The sequence below is a fragment of the Cricetulus griseus genome (genome assembly GCF_003668045.3).
Source record: "Cricetulus griseus strain 17A/GY chromosome 1 unlocalized genomic scaffold, alternate assembly CriGri-PICRH-1.0 chr1_0, whole genome shotgun sequence".
In the NCBI taxonomy this organism is placed as follows: Eukaryota; Metazoa; Chordata; class Mammalia; order Rodentia; family Cricetidae; genus Cricetulus; species Cricetulus griseus.
Window position 1 is genome coordinate 13335859 of NW_023276806.1, and position 20978 is coordinate 13356836.

General features: G+C 42.7%; 1 protein-coding gene across 1 annotated transcript in view; it reads right to left on the bottom strand.

Annotated features, from left to right (window-relative positions):
* The window catches only part of Ddah1 (dimethylarginine dimethylaminohydrolase 1), a 129891-nt gene that overhangs the window by 36443 nt on the left and 72470 nt on the right, over positions 1-20978 (bottom strand). The gene's annotated exons all lie outside the window — the stretch shown is intronic.

Sequence of the window (20978 nt, forward strand, 5' to 3'; positions counted from 1 at the left end):
CTTCTTTCTCTCTGTATCTCTGTTGGGATTTCCTGCCTAGCTCTATTCTGCCTGGCTATAGGTCAAATCAGCTTCTTTATTAACCAATGGCAATAAAACATATTCACAGCATACAGAAGGGCATCCCACATCAGCCCTGTTGTTAAAATTTATATTCATGTGTTTTTAAAAAACTGAGTTCCCCAGAGGTCATTAATGAACACAATAGCTGTTGTGTAACCAAAGAAATATTGGAAAATTAAGGTCAGGGACTCCCTGGTTTATCCACCATGGAGATGCTCTGGCGGCAACAGGGAATGTTATGATGGAGGCCAAATCTACTTCTACTTTTTTAGATTATTCTATTTTGAGATAGGATGTTACTAGGTAACCCAGGTTGGCCTTGAACTCATGACCCTCATACTTCTGCCTCTGAGTATTGGGATTACAGGTGTGTACCCTCAGAAGCTTACAACTTAATTCACATCCCTCTGGTAGCTCAGCAAAAGCAATTTCAATTTTTCTTAAGGTTTCTGCAACCTTTAAAATGGTAAGCATCCATTAAGGAGACATGAGCAGAGCTAAGAGGAAAACAAGAGCTCACATCACACTGGGCAGGAACTCCTGCCAGAATGCTGAGTACATAGTTCAGACTGTCAGTGAAGAGACATCACCACAGGCATTGCTTCTAAACTAATAAAAATATGGAAATACTTGGACAATACTGACATTCATGCATTCAAAACCATTTAAGAGGGAATAAAGAAAAGCAAACAGATCATCTCATCCTTGCCCTGGAACTCATGCTCCATTTCCACACAACAGAGTGACTCAGAACAATAAAAATTATTTCCATGGACAAAATGGTCTTTAGACCGTAAATACTCCAGTGACTTCTTCTAACAGGAAGGCAAATTGTCATAGTGTACAAACAGGAGCAAAACATCATTTGCCATGACTTGGGAGACTCTGAACCTGGGCGCTCACACACACGTTTGCTTCTGATAGCAGCTTTAGCATCTGTGGAAAATTCACTGAGGGTAACCAGAGAGGGCATGAGAATCGGGACCCTGGTTTCCCTGTTTCTATTGCTGGTGCTGCTGCTTCTACCAGAACTCAATGTTTCAGTAACTGGGAATTGGGCAGCAACCTGGATTCTGCTTGGAAAAGCTTATCTGTAACTACGGCACATCTCAACTCGGGAATTTTACTCCAACTCTTACGAGTTAAAGGACAGAAACAAGGCAGGTACTCTCTGCACACTGGTTTCTGAAACACTTGCTGCTGTCTTTCAGGTCCTCTGTTGTTGAAAATTGAAGTTTTATTTTCAAAAGCAATCAGTCAGGATCATGTAATAAGACATTTTTTCCCTTTGAAAACTCTGAGTGCAAGTGTAGAGTTAAAAAGCTATTGGACATTTATGATAAGATAATCCTAAGGAAAAAAATACTGTGGTTTCTTAAAAGTGAAACCAGGTATACTGACATTGTAATAAACCTGGGTTTTGTGCAAGAGAAGTCCCCTTTAAAAAATATTCACTTGCTGTTTAACACCAGTTATTGGGATAGACAATGATATTCACAACGAAATGTGGATGGCAGTGTATGACTTTCAGAGACAAATGTATGAATAAGAGTTTAAGAGAATGTAAATATGATGCAGACAGTTTTGAGAGGTTCAGGCTGTGCAACATCAAGCTGGGGATGCTAACCCCAGGGAGGTTTCTACCAAAACAGAAAACTGAGCCCTGCAGGCTGTCCACTGAGGACTGAATTCTCCTGGCACAGATTTCCATGGAAGAGCACCCAGTCTCCTACAATAGGCCCAGCACTGCCCTGACACACAGCCGGGTGAAAGCCAGCTATTCAGGCCATTAGGACATTAAGTGTAATGACAAAAAGGGAAACTTTTATATCAATAGACCCAACCATGAACCTTCAAAAATCTGTGTGTTGCCTGGTTACACAGACATGGCTAATATTGATTTAATTTATGTTTAGGAGGTGAAAAAAGAATAAAGTAACCAACCCCCCATCTTTCTCAGACACTAACTCTGCAGTGGAACTCCAAATTACTCAGCGGAGCCATCAGAACGAACAGTATTGATTCTTCCCACTAGCACACGAGATCAGAAATTAAAGGAAAATAAGAGAAACCTTAGCTTATATCCCGGCTCTACCCAAGACAGACGAGTCACTTGGTTAGTGTGCATTCTGATTCTTGGTCTGCTCATCTTTAAAGTAGTTTCTAGGCATGCTACCACCAACTTCTTAAGCTCTCCCTGACCACTAAACTTGCACAATAAATATCAGGCACAACTTTTGATATCTTGGTGAAATTCCGGTCTGTGTGTACTTGGTGATGGACACTTGGGCTGCAAATCTGACCCATGAGCAAAAAAGCTGTTGCTTTTCTTAAATTCAGACAAGTTTCTGTGTTTTATGACCATGCGACAGATTCCATCTGGGTTTCCATGAAATGAAACAGCAATCTTTCCCACAAAGCCAACTCAGAGAGAGAGAGAGAGAAAGAGAGAGAGAGAGAGAGAGAGAGAGAGAGAGAGCTATAATGAGGGCACGCTCATGTTAAAACTGCAGATTTTATTTCCTTCTACCTCCAGGAAGCTATGTGATGAGGCCTGTTTCTTTTCTTTTCTTTTCCTTTCTAAAAATTTATTTATTTTAGTTCATGGCATTGGTGTTTTGTCTGCACAAATGTTTGTGTAAAGGTGTCAGGTCCCCTGGCATGAGAGTTACAGTCAGTTGTGAGTTGCCTTGTGGGTGCTGGGAATTGAACTGTATGTTTGAGGTCAGTCTAAGATACCTGTGAAGTTCTAGGCCTGCCAGGGTTACACAGAGAGATTCTGACTAAAAACAAACAAACCAACTGCCAACAAAAAAGACCCAATGCATCAAAAACCAACCACCAAAAAAAAAAAAAAAAAAACAAAAAACAAAAAACAAAAAAACCCAAAACTCAGTAACCTTTCTGTTGCTGTGCTGAGACATCCCCACAAAGGCAGGCAGTTTGAGCGAGAAAGGGCTACTTTTGGCTCAGAGTTGAAGGTTACAGTTCACCATGGAGGGGAAGTTACAGCCTCAGGACATGGAGGATGCTGGCACTGTTAACTTCCTACCTTTATACAGTCCCAGATCCAGACCCAGGGAATGGTGCTGTTCAAGTTCAGTGTGGGTGTCTTCCTGCTAACCTAGTCAGCATAATCCCTCACATGACCCCACCTCCAGTTTGTCACCTACATGACTCCAGACCCTGTCTAGGCCCGGGAACACTGCCCATCCATCACGCAACCGCACAAAAGGACATCAGCCACGGCTGCACAGCGTGAGTAGGTTATGGGCACACTGCCACTCCCAGGGACCCAGGCAGCCTCCAGCGCTCCTCTCCTTTCTCAGTGCCCGGCTCCCGTTCTTTCCTCATCACCCCTCTGTTCCCTCAGCTGTCCTGTCACACTGGGAGCATCTTGCCTTGTCTCTTCAATCCTCTGGAGCCCTCATGGCCTCATCAGGGATTTGAGTACTGCTATGAAGGAGTGACACAACCTGGAATAAATGGCATCTCCAAAGACTTGGCTTCCTGATCTGTAAGGGGATAGTTTTCCCTGTCCTGGGGGTTATGTGAGTCACAAATGGGACCATGCAGTGGAAGCACCCAGCTTTGTACCTGGCACACTGAGCTCAAAACCCACAGTCTGTGGAATTATTATTTTACTCAAAAGTAACCCATGTATTGGTTACATTTCTGGCTACATTTCAACAGGAAAGAAAAGACACAAATACAGACTTTCATCACTTAACAGCAACTCTGCTTTTTCTTGCCTGAATATAAACGAAATCCAACCCAAAAGATGTTTGTAGGGAGACACTGTAACCACGCCTCCTAAGGGCTGGCTACATGTGTGCTTGACCATGCCTGTCAGGGCATGGTCAAGGGGAGGTCAGGAAAGGTTCTTAAAGGGCTGCAGACACGTGGGGACCCCTTCTCTCTGGCCTCCCTGCCTTGCTGCCTCTGGGCACACTCTGGCTTGTGCTTGGCTGGTGTATCTGAATAAAGAAAACCTATATCCTATTGACTGCTGGTTGATCCCTAACTGATGTTCCCTAAACATGAAGTAAAAACAAACATAAAGCCTCACAGCATTGGCCTGGGTTTTATTCAGAGTCAATCTTTTCTAGTGGACCCTGTCCACAGTTGACTTCTGCTGGGCATTCTCAGCAACAGTGTTTAGAAGGTTTCACTTCTTCACGCTTGACGCTATGAATGTGCTCGAGAGGCTTGAGGGACGATTGTGCTGTGCTCACACAGAATACGCACCTGCTTCCATCAGCAAATCCTCTCTGCCTGTCACCTGCGTCTGTCTGATCGACTGCCAGAAGGCGTGACTGTCGAGGGGCCGACCTGTCTGTAGCTGGCATGTCTACCCCACCTCAGCTCTGTCATGTGCCAGCAACTTCACTTTCCATTGAGAACGTTCTGCAAAGGCCTCTGGTTCCCAGACTGTGGCTCTACAGGGAGAGAGTAGAGGGCTTAAGATGATGGACTTGGTGGGGGTCTTCTGGCCACTCTGGGGTGTGCACCCTGGAAGGAGACATTGGGACCACAGTCCCTTCCTCTTTCTCTGTTTCACATCCCAGCCATGGGGTGAGAAGTCGGTTCGGCACACACGTCGACCCTGACGCGCTGCCTGGGTTCTGAAGGAGGCTCCAGATGGACATGTTGGTCCTGGACCATAATCTCGGAAGCTGTGGTGCCAAATGGACCCTTTCTCTTTACAAGTTGATCATCTCAAGTGTTTGTTACAGCAATGGAAATCTGTAACAAACAATGGACTCACACCACTGTCTTTCCAAGTCCTCGAACAGGACCCCTCATGTTTAAGAAGCTTTGAACATGATGCCGTCACCCTAGCCAGAGGTCAGCGAGGTGGCAGGGCTTCACAGACTCGGAAGTGATCCTCTCCCTTCTCTTGCTGCTGAGTTCTGCTGTGTCTTCTGTGACATGAGAGCAATGCTGAGAAAGCTAACAGAGAGGCTTGTCACGCCTTTGGTGCGTCAGGGCACAGTTGGCTTGGGACGTGCTGATGAATCAAAGCCACACTATGTCATCCATGGGAACATTTGAGAGGCCACATTTTCATTTCTTTATGCCATTTTAATATTCTTCGATAATCAGCACATTTGTGGCCACTTGGTCTGGTACATTTGGCCACTTTTACGTCAACGCTGTTTTGTCTGTGTCATAGTTTCCTATACACTTTCTTATGCGATCAACATCTTGGTTCAACATTGCATGGATACCAACCTACTTTTATCAGACTATAGAGTTTTTTTCTTTTTTTAAAAAAGGGCAAAGCCCATACTCTGTTGAAATCTTAGTGGGACAGATACAACCTGTGGTTATACAGTGACAATAAAATGGGATTATTTTGTGATGTTTGCAGTTATTCTAGAAGGAAGTAAGGGCAGGCATTAAGATACCCATTTTACACGTGAGTAGACTGAGGCTATGGGAGACTGACTGACTTCTGGGTCAAGTTCTGTGAAGCCATTCCCATTGCACATTCACTGCACTGTGAAAGTGATGTCTCTAGAATCAGAATAGCTCATGTTAGCATAGAACTTAAAATCCCACATTCTGTACATTTATGTGAATTTGGAATCGTGAGACCATACGCCAAGGAGGTTTTAGATTCTGTGCTGGTCTTCCCACCAGAGAAAAGTGGGTATGTGAGCTGTAGGATGTCAGGTTACCGAATGATTAAGAACATGAAGTAACACGAGTGGAATGTACAAACCACACGGGAACACTGCGTGAGGACAATCCACAGATGAGCCACCACCCTTCAATCGTGGGACGACTTGGGTTTGTTCAGTGGTTAATTTCTTAGCTTTTCCACACGTATTCACTAAATTACCAAAACTAAGCAAAATATTAAAACAAAAGATCAAAGAGAGGTTTACTACAAAATGCATCCTTCATTCCTCATTGAAGCCACACTGGAACCCTCCTCCACCTTGTGCTTCTAGGAGGGACTTAGCAATGATGATCTCAAACACACGCATTATTCTCCTATATGCCTGGCACCCTCAGGAAGAATTCGTATTTAAATCGGAAGGTGCTCACAGCCTGCAGTCTAATGATGTCTAACACAGTTCCTGTTTGACTGGCGGGGACACTGAGCAGGGTGGACAGCCTGAAGTCACATATAAAGTATGCAAGCTAGCTCAGATGGGCATTTCCAGGGTGCTCTGAAGCCTCCCCCCAAACACACACACACACACACACACACACACACACACACACACACACACACACACGTCAGGGAGTCCATTCCTGCGTGGACACAGAAAAACCAAAGTGTCAAGGATGGTGAGGCCCTAAACACTCTCAGAAATGGCAGTATAACTTAACTATTTGAAACAGAATGTGGACTCAGGCATTCCAAAGGCACAACAACAGTGGTCCAAACCTGGGGTTGGTTTTAAAAGATCCTGAACTTTTGAACTTTGCTTTGCTAAGCACCACACCAACTAAGCCTAGGGAATTTGGGGAGCTACTACTTCAGTCACCAAATTATGAACAGTTATTTGCACAAAAAAGTTTTTGAGTGATCAACAGCCTATTCTAAATACAACAAAGTTACAAAAGAATATGTACACACTGATCTACTCCAAATCAGGTCACTGCAAGCATCCCAGAAACAGTATAATAAGTTTCCAAAGATGAGAAGGTTCTTTGCCACATTGGGAAGGTGGCTGGTGAACTCCGGGACTGCTGCTTTTTTTATATCTTTAAATATCCTGTCTGAGTGGAAAAGACCAATACATGGCATAGGCCTACCACTCCCATGGCAAGCTTGGGCTGCACAGAAGAGCAAGGGAAGGTATTTTGAGGATGTAATTTAGATGACCAAACAGTTGACTTAAATTAATCAAGAGGGAGATTAGTCTGAGTGGCCCTGACCTAATCTGAGCTCTTAAAAGAGCTTTTCACAGTTAGAGAAGTCAGGAAAACATTGTGATGCTCTCTTCTAAGAAAAGCAAGAGGTTATTTTTAGTTACTGTACCATTGCAGGGATAAAATCCTGGACAAAAGCAACTGTACCAAGTGTTTTCTTTTGGGCCACCAACCAGCTCCCTAATCATGACACAATGACTTCTTACTATCTTTGAATGCTTATCCTTAGCTTAGCTTTCATTTTAATCGGTTTCTCCTTATCCGAGTTTTGCTTCCTGGCTTTTTACCTTTTTTTCTTCCTGTATATCTTACTTTTCTTGTTATCTCCATGTATGGCTGGTGGCTGCCTGGCTTCCCTCTCTTTCTCCCTCATTCTCTTCCTCTCTTTCCTCCTACTTATTCTCTCTGCCTTTCAGCCCTGTCTATCTCTCTCCTGCATAGCTATTGGCTGTTCAGCTTTTTATTAGACCACTCAGGTGCCTTAGGAAGGCAAGGTGAAACAGCAAGACATCTTTATATAATTAAACAAATGCAGCATAAACAAATGTAACATTATCTGTACATCATTAACAAAGGCAGCAGAAGCAAATACAACACACCGTCACATAAAGTAATATTCTGTAAAATAAACAATCGAAACATACCTTTACATGGTAAAAATAATATTACACAACAAGCAAGTTAAAGAGGAAGAATTTACTTTGCCTCAAAGTTGATTCAGTCTAGAGCCCTAGCACATGGGATGGGTGGGTCTTCCTACCTTCATTAGCCTAATCTAGAAGCTCCTTCACAGACCAGCTTAGAGGTTTGTTTCCATAGTAATTCTAAATCCCAAGGTTGACCAGATGAACCATCAACAGCCATAGTGTGGAAGAGGGCTCTGGGTGGTCTCTTGGAAAAAAGAAAAAAAATTCTGCCTGATAGCCAGAAAAATAAAAGAAAAAAAAAAGAAAAAAAGAAAACAAAACCCCAACAAGCATCCAAGCAAGGCTGGTGTTCCTACAACTACAAGGAACTAAGTCCTGCTGGCAACCTGTAGCAGTTCAGAAGGGGATCAAATTTCTTGACTGGAAAGAATGTAGTCCTGATGACACCTGACTGTAGCCTTGTGTGACCGTGAACAAAAAACCCAGATGCACCATGCCTAAACCTCTGACCCAAAAAAACCGAGATAAGAGACAGATATACCCATGCCTAGGTAATTTATTACACAGCAACAGAAAAGGAATAGTGTGAACTCCGAGTTTAAACAGATTTTAGTTAAGCCTGTATTTGGAAGTTCTTTTGTTAGAAGCAAAAAGAAAATCACATTATTTCCAAATTGTTTCCTTAGACTATGGGACACCATTTGTTAGGCAGTCCTAATAAATTCCCAAGAAAACCACTTTTTAATGTCCAGGGGTTGTAGACAAAGAATTTCTTAGTCTATAAATCACTGTAATACAGTGAAATTTAAAAAACACTTAAGATGAATTGTGGTATAATCCATGCCCAAAGAAATGAAAATAATATAAGTAATCTCGTGTGTGTGTGTGTGTGTGTGTGTGTGTGTGTGTGTATCTTGGGTCACTCCATCCTATTTTTACTCATTCAGTTCAGAAAATAATGAATGTTTGTTGAGCACTAGGCATCATGATAGATTGTGGCCAGTGGCCATAAACCATAGGTCCGGCACCCCTCCAAGGTCAGGGAACATACACAATGTCAGAGGTGGTGGGTAGGAGGCAAGCTGTGAAATTCGGACTTCTGAACATGTCATGGCTGTTGGGCTTACAGACTCACAGAAGCTGAGGAACCTGCACAAGATTTGGCTTCTCAAACATTCCAGCATGGATGGGGAGAGTCTCACGAGGCCCCTCCCCCATGAGCTGTGAGCTGTCAATAGTTGTTGAGGGGTTGAGAGCCTCTTAAGTTGCCCATGGCAGGCAAAGTCCCTACCCACACTCATGCAAGCCACACTAACTAAGTTCAATGAATCACAAATTGCCCCCAAATTAAACAAAGACATGAAAAAAGGAGTAGGACCTGTTGGGAAGAAATAGTTGAGTGGGTGTGGACGAGGGATGAGAAAGGGTCATGGGGCAGAAAATGACTCAATTACATTAGATGCATGTATGAAACTGTCAACTATTCATCATTTTTAATTTAGTAAAATAGATATTGCCCCTGTCTTGGTCATACATATATATCTGTATGCACACATAGACATATATGGTGCCTTTGTGGTAACAAACATCAAACCACACAAGTCATTTATAGTTGGTTGTTATGATAATATGTGTGGGATACTGTCAGGAAGTCCTGTTTGAGAAACATTATTTAGACAAGGGCTTTTTGAGGAGGTGACATTTAAGTTAAGAAATCAAAATGTTTACACTAGCTATTAACCCTGTGGTAGGCTACCTAGCTTAGAAACAAAACTGGCTTCTTAGATGATCCCCAGACTCTTAACAGCTCATCTGGGTCTCCAATGAGTCAATGAAGGATTTATTGTGTTAGAAAAATGGCCTGTGTAACTGGAAACTTTTAACAACTGAGTCTTTCAAGTTATCAGGAAGAGTTAAATAAAAGCCAGTCAATCTTCTGATTATTCTGGGAATTCCTCATATTTATAGAACAGCCAATATGTACAACAGTTGTACAAGCCGTTCATTTTCCCCTCTTACTCAATCTTTATTAGAAATAACAATTCCATAAATAAAATATCTTAAAACATTTCCCATCCATAGACTTAAATATCTGTTTCATCTTTCCTCCACTGAGTTCTTGAATTTCTAAACTTGCTGGTTTATTTATAGCAACAAGCACTAAAAAAAATCAGGATATTCAACATCTCTATTCCTATATTGGTAATATGAGGGCGCAGAGTTTAAGATGCGGTCATTTCCTGTTCTAGATTCTAAGAGTTGTACTCTCAAAACTGCTTTTGGCAGTTGCAAATGTGTAACCATATTTTCCTCCCACCAAGTTTACTGAAAACACCCCAGATGGTTATTCATGAGTCAAGTATTCTGGTGTTTAAGCAAATTCAATCAGAAGCAAGAGGCTGGGTACATGGATAGAAGAAAGATGGGATTAAAGCCAAAAGTGAATTTTAAAATTCCAGAAGAATAGGAGTCCTCAGAGGTGAACAGAAGAACTCTGTTGAAACAGGAGCCAACCAGATAGAAAAGAAGGTGTGTGAGTGTCATCCCAACATTAACTGATAACTATATTTTATTTCTGGAGTCATCCATCAGTTTCTTCATGCCTGATAGGTCTTCTGTGGGATGATGAACAAGGTCCTGTTACTTGCAAACCTCTGTGTATTTTGAACATCGGTACATCAGGCTGACTTCAATACTCGGTGTTCATTCCTGATCCATTTCTCAGCACCAATCTTCTCAAGAGAGGAGGGTTTAAGTAGCCCCATTCCGGTACTCTGACACTCAGGATCCAATTACCTGAGTGTTTCTGCCCAGTCCTCCCTCGGATCACAATCCTGGGTACCACCATGGTTCTTCTCCCTGAGTTCTGCACTACTAAAGGCAGTTCCTTCCCATTTGGAAGGTTCTGTGTTGCGCTCTGAGGAAGTGGAGCCTTTGTCCTGTGACACGGAACTGCAGAAGGGAATCTCTGTCATCACCCCATCTCTTCCACTTGAGTCTGTTTCGGTCAGAACTGAGGCTCCCATCCCGCATCTAATTACAACTTGGATTCTTACCTGATTTTAACAGCACAAATGCTCCATTATCAACTATATGTGAAATTCGTTAAGTTCTTTTTCTAAGTGCCAACTATTGTATAAAGTGATTTGACACAGCGTGTGTCACGTAGCCGTCGCCATATCCCTCCAGGTGCCTCCCAATCTAAGTCAATCATGTCAGGTCCCTCTCTTTTCCAAGTGACCCAGTTTTGGCTAGTAGCAGGAAATCTGCTGTGTAGTCACAGGAAGACACAACCCTCGCCTTCCTTCGGATGTTCTGTATAGGGATGTGGTGCCTGGAACTGACAATGACCAAGCTGCCACAGGGTAGAGAGATGGAAAGAATCTGTGGCCTCTGACACTGCTGACAGCTGAATCTACCTGCCTGGAATGCTGCAGTTCTTGACATATGAGAACTTGTATTTCCCAAGCAATTGTATTTGCATTTTCCACTAGCTGCAGCTAAAAGCAAAACAATCTCATTCACTTACATGGAAAATATTGACAAGGAATATCCAGACCACCGCCTAACTAAGAGACGCTAACTCTGTGTATACAAACGATTGATAACCAGAGGTGTTTTCCTTTCTGTAAGTACGTGGCACAGCTGTGGGCACACAGCCTATAACTCTGTAAAATGTGATTTCACCCCACACTATCTGTTTCAGTGGCTGATAGGAATGCTGACCAAATGGTACTTTCTAACCACTTCCCAGAGTAAGCTCGACCTGCTTATAGGAATTAGCCCACAAACAGTAATTTGTGAAACCAAACGAGCCACAGACAGGGGTTTGCCTTCTCAGTTCTGTAGATCAAGAGTGACTGAATGTCAGAATTTCCAGCTGAGATTCTAGCACTGGCCTGGGCATCATGGCACAGCTCTGCAGGACCTGAGGTACCAACAATGGGAAGAAACACAGAGGTAAAAGCACTGGGAGGCAACAAAACCCACTCTGACAAAACAGAAATCCTCCTCACTGTCAGGAGCAGAGCAGGGACAAAGTCCCAGAGTCACCAACGCCTCTCCATAAAGATGTCATGCTGAGACTATCTCCCAGAAGAAGGCTCAGAGTGACATTCAGCTGCCCACTTGAAAAGCAAAGAGAATGCCATTGGTTTCAACAGCCCTCTTGACATATAACATCCGCATTCAAGTGTTCCTGTTCCACGTTGACGACAATGCCACAATGCATGTGTTAGTGCCTAAGAGGACAAATATAATCGTGATCTACCACCAAAGGCCAAATGGAAAGTAAGTGTCAGCTGCCACAAGGCCTGCAAAATTCAGTGTGTTAAAAACCAGGAAAATGACAAGTGTCTACGATGCTAAGCTAATTTTCCAGAAATCTGAGAGCCATAAAAGCTTGCTGGACATGCCATCCAAAACAAGCAACAGACATAGCAGCTAAAATGCCCCCATTTCCTGTGAATTCAGTCAAGTTGCCCACTGCCATTTATAACAGAAAGGCAAACAAAGTATGGGAAATACCTTGAATTTCAGTGCACAACTACTACATTGGAGGTCTTGAGACATCCCACAAGACCCCACCAAGTTTTAAATATCAAGTTTTTGTTGGGGGGGGGGTGAAATGTGCAGCTCAGAGGACAACTTTCAGGAGTCACTTCTCTCCCTCTACTATTTGGGTTCCAGGGATCGAACACAGGTCTTCAGGCCAGCACAGTGTCTTTACCTCCAGTGCTATCTTACACACACACACACACACACACACACACACACACACACACACACACACACACAGAGTTGTTTTTCTTTTGAATTTCACACCGTAATCCAGTCTGGCCTACAGCTCACTGTGCTGTTCAGTATGGCCTCAAACTCATGCAATTCTCCTGTCTCAGACTCCTTCCTATGTATTTCTGCTCCTATCTCAATTATAGGTTCCAGTCATGGATGAGACTTTTTCTATGTACTCCTCTATCTTTTAGAACATCCTGCCAAGGCAATAACTGGCTTGGACAACTCTCTGTACATGTTTTTTGAATGAACAGCTGAACAACTTGTGAGTTAGACATAATTTCTAGAAATATCAATAAAAAACCTTATGCACAAGGGAAAAACATACAATTTATTTAGCAATGGTATAGTCACGGAATGGCATGATGTCTAACCAACCATATAACATGTCAAGGGTGAATAAATTTATTCTATTTATAAACATTTCCCAATGAGAGAGGTCTGTTCCATTTATTTATTTCAACAATCACAAATCTACCAGGTTTCTTCAATAATTTCACTCAGTTAGCTAGTAATTCTACAAATATTGACTCATTCTTTTATATATACTTGGTCCTATTATTAGGCCAAGAATATATATGTATATATATATATATATATACACACACACAGTGTCTATTTTGATGGGAAAATGGGGACAGGACATAAATAATAAACAGAAAAATATCTGATAATAATAAGTAGTACCGGGCAGAGATTCAATTCAAGAGATCGTAATATAAAATGAGTAGGAGGTCAGGAAAAGCCTTTCTGAAAATGTGGCACTTGTGTCAAAGCCAGATAGCCAGAAAGGCCAAGCCTGCTGCCAGTCAGTAGACCAACAGAGCCACTCAGAGGCTTTCAGGCAGAAACAAGCCGAGCTTGTTCAAGGTAAAGAGAGGTAGTCAGTGTGAGGCTGAAGTGAGAGGGCCAATGCTACTTGCTGAGCGTTGTCCCTGCCAACTCAACATGTTGAAAACTTCCAGTATTTCAGAATGTGGCTGTATTTAAGACAGAGTTTTTACCAGGGTAATTAGTTTAAGATATAGCCATAAGATCAGGCCCACTAAAATGAAGACATTAGAGTGGACCTCTACCTCAGTGACTGGTGTTCTACCAGAAACGGAATTTAGACTACAGTCACAAAGGCACAAGACCACGCAAGGTCAGTGAGAGAACGTGTCCGTTTGCAAGGCAAGGTGAGACACCTCAGAAGAAACCAACCTCAGGCTGGTGAGATGGCTCAGCAGCTGGAGTAGCTGCCAAGTTTGACTATGACATGAGTTCAATTTCTAGGACTCCCATGGTGGAGGGGGAAAACCAACCCCTCCAAAGTTATCCTCTGATTGCACACATACATGTATGCATGTACATCTGTGTGTGTGTGTGTGTGTGTGTGTGTGTGTGTGAGCACGCACATACATACTGCATAAATAAACAAACAGTAAATGAAGAAGGAAAACAAAGAAAAATGAGACAAAGTGGAAACCCAGCAGCCCTTTGGACAGACACCTTTATTTTCAACTTTTAGTCTCTAGACCTACGAGGAAATGATTCTTTGTTGATTGAGACCCCCCCCCCCAAGACTCTGGTACTTCCTTCTGGCAGTTGTAGAAAACTGGGATAACAGTGGGGCGTTTATACAACAGTGGGGTAGGCAGGGATGAAGAAGCAAGTCGGAATCTGGCTTGTGTTTTGAAAGGGGGTTGGCAGGGATTGGTGGGTCGGATATGGGGAGGGAAGGACAGGGATCAGGATAAATTGAACAGGGTAGATGAAGATATCAGTTTCTCATATGGAAAAAGCAAGAAGTTAGGAAAGTAAGTGTATTTATTATTGCTATGCTCAAACACCATGACCAAAGCAACTTGAGGATTAAAGGCTAACACTTCATCATCACTGTTCAGCAGTGAATGAAGTCAGGACAGGAACGCAAACAGGGCAGGAACCTGGAGGCAGGAGCTGAGGCACAGGCTAAGGAGGAATGCTGCTGCTTAGTGGCTTGCTCAACCTGCCTTCTTATAGAACCCAGGACCAGCCCAGGGATGGCATCACCCACAATGGAGTGAGCCCTCCCACATCAATCACTAATTAAAAACATTCCCTACAGGCTTGCTTACAGCCCAGCTTAGGGCAGCATTTCCTCAATGGAGGCTCCCTCCTGCCCAGTGACTCTAGCTTGTGTCAAGTTGACATAAAACTAGTCAGCACAGTAAGTGTGGAGAGATACAAAACCTCTATTTTGGCCTTGTTGAATTTCAAGTGTTCTCTATTCAAAATGGAGAGATGTCAACAAATCTGAATGTGTTGGTCTAGGTTTCTGAGAGGATAAGAGCCTGGGAAGAAGAAAGGTGGACTGAATGATGCAAATGTACTAACAAGCCAGAGAAGGAAAGAAGAAGATCGTGATCTATTGTGTCCACAGGAAGGGAGTCAGAAGACTTCCCTTATCTAAGCCTTCCAATAGTTGGGCTCTAGGGAAGAGACCCTTGTAGGCATTGCTCATTCATTGCCTTTGTGGGAAGTGCTGGCTGTTGGTAGCAAGGCTTGGAAAACCCCCCTTTGGCAGGAAGGGCTACTCATTATGACTGTACAGACAGGGTCTAGATCAGTGTCTCTAAACCAATGGGTCTCAACCCCTACCCCTTTTGTGGGGCGGGTTGTCAAACAACCCTTGCACAGCGGTTGCCTAAGACAATGGGAAAAGCATAAATATTTGCATTACAGTTCATTGCAGTAACACAATCACAGTTATGAAGTAGCAGCGAAATAACGCTGTGGTTGGGCGTGGTCATCACAGCATGAGGAAGAGTATTAAAGTGTGAGGATGAGAGCCGCTGGCACAGATGAAAGGTCTCAAAACAAATAAATGGATGACACCAGACTTTGCGGCACTACCAGGTATCTTAAGGCTTCAAGTGCTACTTGCCAGTTCTCCAGACGACTTCTTGTTAAATCAGTTTTGTAGGTGCTGTGCAACTGTAACGGGATCTCGAAGCTTTATTCTTTCAGAAACCATGAATCTTGTGAGCATTTGAGCAGGAGTCGAGGTGATGCCCGTTACGAAAATTAATTGAGTAGGCAACGTGATATAGATAAAGGATGAGCGGCTTTTTTCTTTCTTTCTTTCTCCTTTTTCTTTTTAAAACAGGGTTTCTCTGTGTAGCCCTGGCTGTCCTGGAACTTGCTTTGTAGACCAGGCTGGACTCCAACTCACAGAGATCCGCCTGCCTCTGCCTCCCGAGTGCTGGGATGGCCCTCTGTATGCTGTGAATATGTTTTATTGCCATTGGTTAATATAGAAGTTGATTTGGCCAATAGCCAGGAAGAGTATAGCTAGGCAGGAAATCCCAACAGAGATACAGAGAGAAAGAAGGTGGAGTCAGGGAGATAGATGCCACACAGCTGCCGGAGGAGCAAGATGCTAGAGTATTACCGGTAAGCCATGGTCACATGGCAATAGATAGATGAGTATAAATGGGTTAATTTAAGTTGTAAGAGCTAGTTAATAATAAGCCTGAGCTAATAGGCCAAACAACTATAATTAGTATTAAGCCTCAGAGTAGCTATTCGGGAACTGGCAGGCGGGAGAGAAACCTCCAGCTACACAGGACAGCTTATGCTTACTGAGAAGTCTTGGGTAAATGGCATTTCAGAAAGTATTTTCAAAGCAACTAATGATTGTGTTTCCTTTAGACTAAAATGTCGAGTTACTGGTCATCACTGTTCCTTCAATTACTACTCTCAGTGTGTGTGATTCTGACCATCGTACTTAGGCTTAAAAAGTAATTAGTGTACTTTTTTATTTAATTCCTGTGCATATGTGTGCCTACATGTACGTCTGTGTGCCATGTGCAGGGAATGCTCACAGAAGCTGGAAAAGGGTGCCAGATCCCCTGAATCTGGAGCTGCAGACTGATGTGAGCTGCTGTGTGGGTGCTGAGAATTGAATCTTGGCCCACCGAGCCATCTCTCCAGCTCCATAGTGTTCCTGCCTGAGAAATTCCTCCTTAGAATATTCTCTGTAACTACTGAATATATTTTTAAAAGGGGAGGGGGGAACGCTATATTTAACGAATTTAAAAATCCTGTACTTGCAGTTTCTTACACACCTTCACAAAGTCCATGAACTATGCTTGCCTGCCAGGGGCCGAGTGTGCTCTGTGGGGTGGTTTTGGAAGGGTGGGATTGTTTATTTAATTTTAGAATATTGGTGCTTATTTCTTTTTTCTTCCTAACCCTGGATCTTCTTTGTGAGTAGCCACTGAGGCTTTTAATAGAGAGGCTGTGAAAATCTCCAGTCAGGGTTATTAGAGTGCACAGTAATTGACTCTGAGGACCTGCCATCTGATCCCAGGCTGTAGCATAGGCACTCATATTTAATCATATATTCATGGCTTGCTTGAAAAAGAATCGAATAATCACAGCTTTATGGGTAACAAGTAAGGGTTTATTTTTAGCTCTAGATGTACAAAGTAGTCGGCTTTGAGGGCTGGGGAGGATGTATCAGTGATAGAGCCCTCACCTTGCATGCGCAAGACCCTTGACCACACACACACACACACACACACACACACACACACACACACACACACACACACACACACACACCACACACACACACACACACACACACACACACACACACACACACACACACACACACACACACACCACACCACACCACACACACACACACACACACACACACACACACACACACACACACAGCTTCAAGATACTGCCTTTGAAGGTTGCTCTAACACGGTAGCAACAAAAACAGTGAATAACTTCTCTTTTCTGTTATCAAGTCCGAGCACCCTTAGCTGACTGAGAATGGAAAAATTCAATAATATTTTCCTAACAGAAATATTCCAGTCAATGTTTTAGCAAGGAAAACTAATTATTGTTGAGCTAATGACTTTTGCCTTTCTCAAATTACTTTTGAAAAAACATGATAAGCTTCTTGCCTTTGTAGTGTTTTCCCCCTTAGGAAAGAGAAACCCTTTCTTCCAGCTTCCAACTTATCACTAAACACTAATTTTACAATAAAACTCCATTTGAGGAAGAGCCACCAACGATACCACACAGCAGGGACTTTGTGTCTAGTTCTAAGGAACTCCCAATGCACTGTGACTTTAACACCATCTAGACACACTTCTGATTCCCATAAATGCCATTGCCCCTATTTATTGTCTTTTTCCTTGAACCAGAGCTGCACTGGCTGGACTCCATTGTCTGTCAAGCAGATTTATTGCAGCCCAGATGCATTCCAGTTCACAATAGGAATGTCCTTGCTATAAACACAAAGCCTCACACTCCAACAAGGCAGGCAATGCGCCGGTGAAACCCACTCAGCCGGATAATGCTCACAATTGGAAGTTTTCAGATGTTTCTTAACTGGATGTAATATCATATAGGCTGATCTTCAATCCTGCAAAGAAACCCCAATGAACAGATTTGTTCATACTTGCCAAAACTAAGTATGTTTTAGTATTCTCCAAATACATGACTATTGCATAGTGAGGCTGGATTCCCTTGTTGCTTCGGTTTCTCTTAGACAGTAATAACTCAGAGATTCTGGAAAGTAGTTAACTGTTTCTAGTCCACAGGGCACACTTTGACATGCAGCCTCCTCAGACATGGAAGCCACTGGGATACGTGTGTAGGGAACCAAGAGCACCCTGGCAAATCCTCAAGGGGAGAGGAAGGTGAAGCTTGGGAGTAAAGAGAGAACGGACAAATGGAACAGTTGGAACAATGCAAAAACAAGCAGAAAAGAACAAGTAGGATTGCAACAGTCCGTCAGTTGATAGAATAGAAGGAAATGTGCAAAAGTAAAAAGAGCTAATGTGTGCTAGCCGATTAACAGCCGAGGCGTGTTGAGAATCACCCAGGACTGACCGCCTGCACACTGAAAACTGCTCTCAGTCTCCACAACTACACAAACCACTGCCTGCTCCCAGGCAGGGCAGTTTGTTTCTGCAGACTTGTATTATTCTGACATCCAAATACTAGTGTGCCTCCAGACACACAGGACAGTGGACTACTTTGAGCCACACTGCAGGGATTATCTTTGCTTGGGTTATTTGCCAACACCTGTGGCTTACTCCACCCAGGCTGTCGCTATTGCTCCTATGCATTCCTGGGTTGTTGTCTTAGACTGAACTGAGAACAACCATCAGAAATCTTTGCTATGACAGTAGGCCAGTGTACCTACCACTCAGTGTTAATACTGTCATGTAAGTTTGTAGACATTTCTATTAAATATGCTTATAGGTACACATTTGGTAACACTACTATTAATGCACATTTTACATTTAAATGAAACAGGGAGGAAGAGTTGACTATCATCAATCAATATGGCCACAGTGGTAGATTTAGGCTGAGGATTAAAGCAGCCCCACCGTTCAGGGACCCTGACAACATGGTAGCATCTTTCGTTTCTTTTTTATGGGGCCAGGGCTAGTTCCAAAACCTTTAAACGGACCTGTGGGAGCTGTGCCAGCCAATTAAACAGAGTCTTTACTGCCGTGTATGTGGGATTTTACTGTGAAACTATGTTCTCAGGTACTTTGGACTTATCTCCCAATAGAAGCAATGTGGTTCCTCACCCAACAGTTACCGAATTAGTAGAAACAGCACATACAATTATCTCCATAAGGGAGGTGCTTGCTGTGCAAACCTGGCAATCAGAGCTCAACAACGGACTGACTTCCAGGCGATGTTCTCTAACCTCCACACTGGGGCATGTGCGGCACACACACACACATAACACGTGTTCATACAACAAAAGCTAAATTAGTTGAAAGATATGGAATTAATATAAAGCAAGCTAAAAATAAATCCACGGTATTTAATCTGGGATTAACTTAGATTTTTCAGAAAAATTAACTTTGGAACCAGTATTTTGTTGTGAGTGTATGCCAAGTGTGAACAACCTTTTTATACTATAATTTAGAATAACTAAAGACTTAACCTAAGTCAGATTCAGACTTTTATTGTGGTAAGTATATTTTGGGAACAATTTTATAAAATATTCATATACTTACAGGAGTCCTATATATTAAAGCCTGAGAACTCAAAGCTACATCCGAATTCATAGATCCTTTCTACTGTAAATGTGCACCAATCAGCAAGAGAAAAAAAAAATCAAAATAGAAATGGTTAGCTGCTAAAGAAAGAAGCTGGCTCAAGACGTCAGTGAGGTATGACGGCATGAGGTTTTTAAGTCTTACGTCAAAAGTACAACTGCAGAATGGTTAGCTGGACATGCACAACAGCCCCAGAATGCTGCTGGCCAACCTGAGTCCTCATTACCCTGGAAACCCCTGATATCCTGTGGCCCCCAGCTCTTTGCCCACAATGAATATGCGCCCTGCACCCAGTTTTATAACTAAAGAGGATTTAAAATTCATGAGGCTTGTTGAAAGCCCAGCCGCCACATTCTACTCATTCCTAAGTGCATGGGAAAGAGAACAGAGCAGACATTTCAGCCAAGGCCATCATTGTGTTTGAACAACCATATTCCATTAAATTGCTAATAAAGCTGCTTGGAGATGTTGGTCCCGTCAGCCCTATAGCTGCATTCCAGGCCTTTCTCCCAGCTTGCCCGATGTCATTCCGGGCAGTATTACTTTCTCTATGCCCTTTATTTCAAGGTTGCCCAGAATTCAAAGCTCTTATTCAGTGAGGTTGTAATCCAGTTTAGTATGCTGTTAACAGAATTCTTTAGAGCACATCATGGAAGAAAAAAAAAAAAAACCACACTTATTCTGGGGTCAATGACCAATTTGAAGTGAAACACATAGAAAGCCACTCTGAAGGAAAAGGTTGGGATCCACGAGGTATTAAGGAAAAAAGAGAAAAGAAAACACTCACTTCCACAATTTCCCAGTATTCCTTAAAAATAAAAACAAGCCTAAGTCTGGAGTGGTAAGCCCCTGTCCTCTGAATGAATGGCACCGGGCACTGCCATTCATGGAAGTTAGGAAGCATGGGTTTCCTTCTGGGGTTCAGACGGGAGCCTCACAAGTATTCGTTTTGCCTTTTTAACTGCACAAATCTTGATAGTCCCTGGGAGCAAATGTAATATAAAACGGATTATTAAAAGCTGTAAAGTGTGTTTTTCACTAGCACAGCCAGTTTTCTATCTCTGTCATAAATGTCACATAAAGCCACTGCTATCACCAGGGCTTAAAATCCACAAAATACAGGAAGCAGAGTGGATGGCCAGTGGAGGCAGGCACTTTTGAAATATTGAATACATTACCTACACTGTCTGTGGCTCTAGGGTTAAAACAAACAAAAACTAACTACAACAACAACAACAACAACAACAAAAACCCCAACTAAACTTAAGGGAATAAATGTCTTCATTTTTAAATACTGTTATCAAATGGCAATTATTTCCTTGCTTCTTTTCCTAACTGTCTTAGATGTTTGGAAGAAATGCCTTCCCCAACTCTGGGTGGGCACCAAATGTCTGTCTCTCTACCGGCAGTTTCCAAAGAATAGAGCTTTTTCTTCTATGGGGCAACTGGGTTGGAAAAAACTGTCAGTGTACCCCAAATGGTTGTTTATCAGCAAAATCAGGCTGAATGA